We start from the raw sequence: 6,000 nt of genomic DNA on the forward strand, positions 1-6,000 counted from the left end.
TCATTGCCACAGATGCCCTCTTTCAATGTCATTGCCACAGGTGCCCTCTGTCAATGTAATTACCACAGATGCCCTCTTTCAATGTCATTGCCACAGATGCCCTCTTTCAATGTCATTGCCACAGATGCCAATGCTCTGTCCCCTCCAAGCTGTGTGCTCTGAAAATAATCTCCTAATACGGAGAGAGCAATATCTGTAATTGGGCTTGTTAGGGCCCATGCACACGACTGATTTTCTCGTACGAGTGCTATCTGTGGTTTCCACTTGTGCTTGTGATATTCTATGAGGCTATGCAAATATCCAATTTTTACTTTGGACCAAGTAGTCGGCGGAAAAAAATTGAAGACATGTCCGATTTTGATCTGAGTGAGGCAATGCAAGTTTATGGATACATGAAAAAAAAAAATCGGACTGCACTCTCAGATTACATCTCAGTGCAGTCCGATATTCACGGACTGACAGAATGGAGGTGGAAAAATTACATTTTTTTTGTCTCCACGTCCAAAAAAAACCTGATGCCACTCTGATCAATCTTTAATCAATCTCTGATCAAAGTCTGATCAGAAGATTCGGGCCATTTTTCTCAGATGTGGAGAAAACAGTTGTGTGATCCTACTCTGAACCTGATTATTACAGTGTCCTCTTTCCTTTCCAGATGGCACACCTAGGAGGTAACACTGGCTCCAAAATAATGCTGTGGCTACACAACGACTTTGGCCGCGACACAGGTGACAGCTCCATGGCTACATCACAGCATAATACAACTGAGGATACTTCAACTGCAACAAGGAAGATGCAAAGAAATAAGAATCTGTTGTATTTTTTGTGACTTGCTTGTAGCCTCGGGGTTGCAATGCGACATCATTCATTGGTATTGTGCAGATAGACTTAACAAACGTTGGCAGCGCGACCTGTGCTACTGTCAAAGTCGCTGTCTAGCCGCAGTCTAAGCCTGCATCCAGACATGTCCATGTGTTATTATTATTACAATTTCATTTTTCATTGATCCATATAGACAAGTGTTTAAAAAATAGATGTTTGTCTGATCCACAAGTCTCCTATTCAGATCAGTCTCAGCCATTAAAGTCTATGGGGGTCCATTAAAATTGATGAAAAATGGAAGACAATCTTTTTATTTCAGTTTTCCATTCATGTTTCACCTGTTTTAACTGATGTCCAAGAGGCAACCATGAATAAAAGATCAGACGGTCTACCTGCTTCAGTTTTTAACAAGATGAGAGAAAAAAAAGATGCAAAACAGAGACGAAACGGATGACACATGAGAGAAGAATGGTTCGTTTTACATTACAGGTGACTGGTTTGGTGCCTGCCTAGCTCAGTATATCTTCTCCAGACAGAAAACGGCCCATATGCAAATATAATATCACTCCAATATTGTGTCTGTGTCAGAAGTTACTTGCTGCTTTGGAGCTGGCAGTGGCCCCCTTATCTCTTGGGCTCCTGTGCGACTGCACAGATTGCACCAATGATATGTCCGCCAATGTTCTCCAGGTTCCCACTATCAATGCTCTTGCAGCAGATGCCTAAATAAGTGTTTTTCAGAAGTGCAACATTGCCTTTCAGCATCCTCCAGCTGATGCCTGTCTAATGTCTCTGCCCATGATACGGTGAAAAATTAGTAATGTCAATAGTAAACAGATCAGACATGATTCACGAATCCAGTACAGGTATAGCTGGTGGTGTATCTGGTAGTGATGTATCTTCTGGTCATGTATCTTCTGGAGATGTTGTATCTGATGGCTATATATCTGGTGGTGATGTATCTGCTGGTAATGTATCTGGTGGTGATGTATCTAGTGGCTATGTATCTGCTGGTGATGTATCGGGTGGTGACTGGTGATGCATCGGCTGGTGATGTATCTGGTGGCTATGTACTGGGTGGTGATGTATCTGGTGGCGATATATCTGGTGGTAAGTATCTGGTGGCGATATATCTGGTGGTAATGTATCTGGTGGTAATGTGTCTGGTGGTGATGTATCTGGTGGTGATGTATCTGGTGGCGATGTATCTGGTGGTGATATATCTGGTGGTAATGTATCTGGTGGTGATGTATCTTCTGGTGATGTATCTGCTGGTGATGTATCTGGTGGCGATGTATCTGGTGGCGATGTATCTGGTGATGATGTATCTGGTGATGATGTACAGTTATATGAAAAAGTTTGGGCACCCCTATTAATCTTAAGCTTAATGTTTTATAAAAATTGGTGTTTTTGCAACAGCTATTTCAGTTTGATATATGTAATAACTGATGGACACAGTAATGTTTCTGCCTTGAAATGAGGTTTATTGTACTAACAGAAAATGTGCAATCTGCATTCAAACAAAATTTGACAGGTGCATAAGTGTGGGCACCCTTATCATTTTCTTGTTTTAAATACTCCTACCTACTTTTTACTGACTTACTAAAGCCCTTTTTTTGGTTTTATAACCTCATTGAGCTTTGAACTTCATAGCCAGGTGTGTGCAATCATGAGAAAAGCTACTTAAAGTGGCCACTTGCAAGTTGTTCTCCTGCTTGAATCTCCTCTGAAGAGTGGCATCATGGGCTCCTCAAAACAACTGTCAAATGATCTGAAAACAAAGATTATTCAACATAGTTGTTCAGGGGAAGGATACAAAAAACTGTATCAGAGATTTAACCTGTCAGTTTCCACTGTGAGGAACATAGTAAGGAAATGGAAGAACACAGGGTCAGTTCTTGTTAAGGCCAGAAGTGGCAGGCCAAGAAAAACATCAGAAAGGCAGAGAAGAAGAATGGTGAGATCAGTCAAGGACAATCCTCAGACCACCTCCAGAGAGCTGCAGCATCAACTTACTGCAGATGGTGTCACTGTGCATCGGCCAACTATACAACGCACTTTGCACAAGGAGAAGCTGTATGGGAGAGTGATGCGAAAGAAGCCGTTTCTGCAAGCACGCCACAAACAGAGTCGGCTGAGGTATGCAAAAGCACTTTTGGAGAAGCCAATTTATTTTTGGAAGAAGGTCCTGTGGACTGATGAAACCAAGATTGAGTTGTTTGGTCATACAAAAAGGCGTTATGCATGGCGGCAAAAAAACACAGCATTCCAAGAAAAACACTTGCTACCCACAGTAAAATTTGGTGGAGGTTCCATCATGCTTTGGGGCTGTGTGGCCAATGCCGGCAACGGGAATCTTGTTAAAGTTGAGGGACGCATGGATTCCACTCAGTATCAGCAGATTCTTGACAATAATGTTCAAGAATCAGTGACAAAGTTGAAGTTACGCAGGGGATGGATCTTCAGCAAGACAATGATCCAAAAAACCGCTCCAAATCTACTCAGGCATTCATGCAGAGGAACAATTACAATGTTCTGGAATGGCCATCCCAGTCCCCAGACCTGAATATCATTGAACATCTGTGGGATCATTTGAAGAGGGCTGTCCATGCTCGGCGACCATCAAACTTAACTGAACAGGAATTGTTTTGTAAAGAGGAATGGTCAAAAATACCTTCATTCAGGATCCAGGAACTCATTAAAAGCTACAGGAAGCGACTAGAGGCTGTTATTTTTGCAAAAGGAGGATCTACTAAATATTAATGTCACTTTTCTGGTGAGGTGCCCATACTTATGCACCTGTCAAATTTTGTTTGAATGCAGATTGCACATTTTCTGTTAGTACAATAAACCTCATTTCAAGGCAGAAACATTACTGTGTCCAACAGTTATTACATATATCAAACTGAAATAGCTGTTGCAAAAACACCAATTTTTATAAAACATTAAGCTTAAGATTAATAGGGGTGCCCAAACTTTTTCATATAACTGTACCTCGTGGCGATGTATCTGGTGGCGATGTACCTGGTGGCGATATACCTGGTGGCGATGTATCTGGTGGCGATGTGTCTGGTGGCAGTGTATCTTATGGTGATGTATCTGGTGGCAATGTACCTGGTGGCAATGTACCTGGTGGTGATGTATCTGGTGGCGATGTGTCTGGTGGCAGTGTATCTCATGGTGATGTACCTGGTGGCAATGTACCTGGTGGCAATGTACCTGGTGTTGATGTATCTGGTAGTGATGTATCTTCTGGTGATGTATTTGGTAGTGATGTATCTGGTGATGATGTATCTTCTGTTGATGTATCGGCTGCGATGCATCTGCTGGTGATGTATCAGGTGGTGATGTATCTGGTGGTGGTGAAGTATCTGCTGGTGATGTATCCGGTGATGATGTATCTAGCAGTGACTGGTGATGTATCGGCTGGTAATGTATCTGCTGGTGATGTTTCTGCTGATCATGTATCTGGTGTTGATGCATCGGCTGGTGATGTATCTGGTGATGATGTATCTAGTGGTTATGTAACTGGTGGCTATGTATTGGGTAGTGATGTATCTGATGGCAATATATCTGCTGGTGATGTATCTGGTGGTGATGTATCTGGTGGTGATATATCTGGTGACGATGTACCTGGTGGTGATGTATCTAGTGGCGATATACCTGATGGTGATGAATCTGGTAGTGATGTACCTGGTGGTGATGTATCTGGTAGTGATGTACCTGGTGGTGATGTATCTGGTAGTGATGTACCTGGTGGTCATGTATCTGGTAGTGATGTACCTGGTGGCGATGTACCTGGTGGTGATGTATCTGGAAGTGATGTATCTGGTGATGATGTATCTTCTGGTGATGTATTTGGTAGCGATATATCTGATAGCGATGCATCTGGTGGTGATATATCTGGTAGTAATGTATTTAGTGGTGATGTGTCTGGTGGCAATGTATCTCATGGTGATGTATCTGGTGGTGATGTATCTTCTGGTGATGTACCCGGTGGTGATGTATCTTCTGATGATGTACCCGGTGGTAACATGTCGTCTAGTGATGTATGGATCTGGGGGTGCTAGTACCTTGTGTGCTTGCAAGAGGGTTAAACATGTTGAGCCCCTGTTGCTACCTGTTGAAGATTGTGCTAATGCTATGTCTGGGGTAGCAGGGACCCCCCCCCAGTAATACTGAGTCTAGGGTCCCACACTTCAGATACATGCAAATATTACTGATGGAGTCAGTGTGAATAACATACCGTACACTACACTCTATTATGAACACATCCTGTAGTATCTACTAGAGACTATCAGAAACCACTATTGTATAACCACAAGTCCCAGCATGTTCCATGGTCATGCACACCCAGCTCCAAAGTAGCTCTGCTTACCTTCACACTATACTATGCTGTGACTATTAGTTCCATGCCTACAAACGTGTCTAAGTGCCTAAGGACAGAGCGGCTATGAGACTCGTTTCTGCGGAAAAGCAATTTACCTTAGGGATCTTCAAGGAACCATCAAGATACAATCCGAGTTTGGTTTCTTTCTTGCACTTTTACTCCAGAGTATAAAATGCTATTTTGTCAGTATTGTTCCTCCTTCTTCTTCCTCAGTAGCCAGCCTTGCCTTGGTTGAACATTGGCCTATTGTGTCTATATTCCTGTATGTTTGCGAATCAATAATTGACGTGTATTGAGCTTTCCTTGCAGCAGGTGAGTGTGGATGTGTCTCCCTGAGCCCTGGGGCTGTACGCTCTGCCTGTATTTACATACTATTATTAGGGAAATGAACAGACGGCCCCCCCCTCTGCCTTGAAAAAAAAGTCACCATAGAGTAATACGTCACCCAACGTGGAAGTGTCACCTGAATATGTTCTAGATCACATAGGGATTACTGCCTTACACCCAGACACTGGCAGTAACCCATAATTCTTAATTTCTTACCTTGGTATAAAAGATTAGACTTCTTTATTTTTAATGTACCCCTTATATGGGTACATTGTTGCCCTGTTAGAAAAGGAAAATGTCCTTGGTGTGCCTACTTGTCCTCCACCTTTTACTTTTTAAGAATCATGGATCTTGAGGCATAGCTAGGTGGTGATGCTGCTGGTGGTGCTTGTGCTTTGTGGACTTGTAGGAGGGTTGTAAATGTTCCATCCCGTGTTGCTGGCTGTTGAATTGATCAGGAC

General features: G+C 42.7%; 1 protein-coding gene across 2 annotated transcripts in view; it reads right to left on the minus strand.

The window, feature by feature from the left end:
• The window catches only part of LOC141257343 (calpain-13-like), a 212,037-nt gene extending 206,439 nt beyond the window's left edge, over positions 1-5,598 (minus strand). For both annotated transcript variants that reach the window (XM_073671798.1, XM_073671799.1), the window contains exon 1: positions 5,308-5,598. The gene's annotated coding sequence lies outside the window, so the exon portion shown is untranslated. The remainder of the gene's footprint in view (positions 1-5,307) is intronic.
• Between the last annotated feature and the right edge of the window lie 402 nt (positions 5,599-6,000).

This window comes from Phyllobates terribilis, unplaced genomic scaffold (genome assembly GCF_046119375.1).
Source record: "Phyllobates terribilis strain yellow unplaced genomic scaffold, ASM4611937v1 Scaffold_3__8_contigs__length_932513732, whole genome shotgun sequence".
Taxonomy (NCBI): Eukaryota; Metazoa; Chordata; class Amphibia; order Anura; family Dendrobatidae; genus Phyllobates; species Phyllobates terribilis.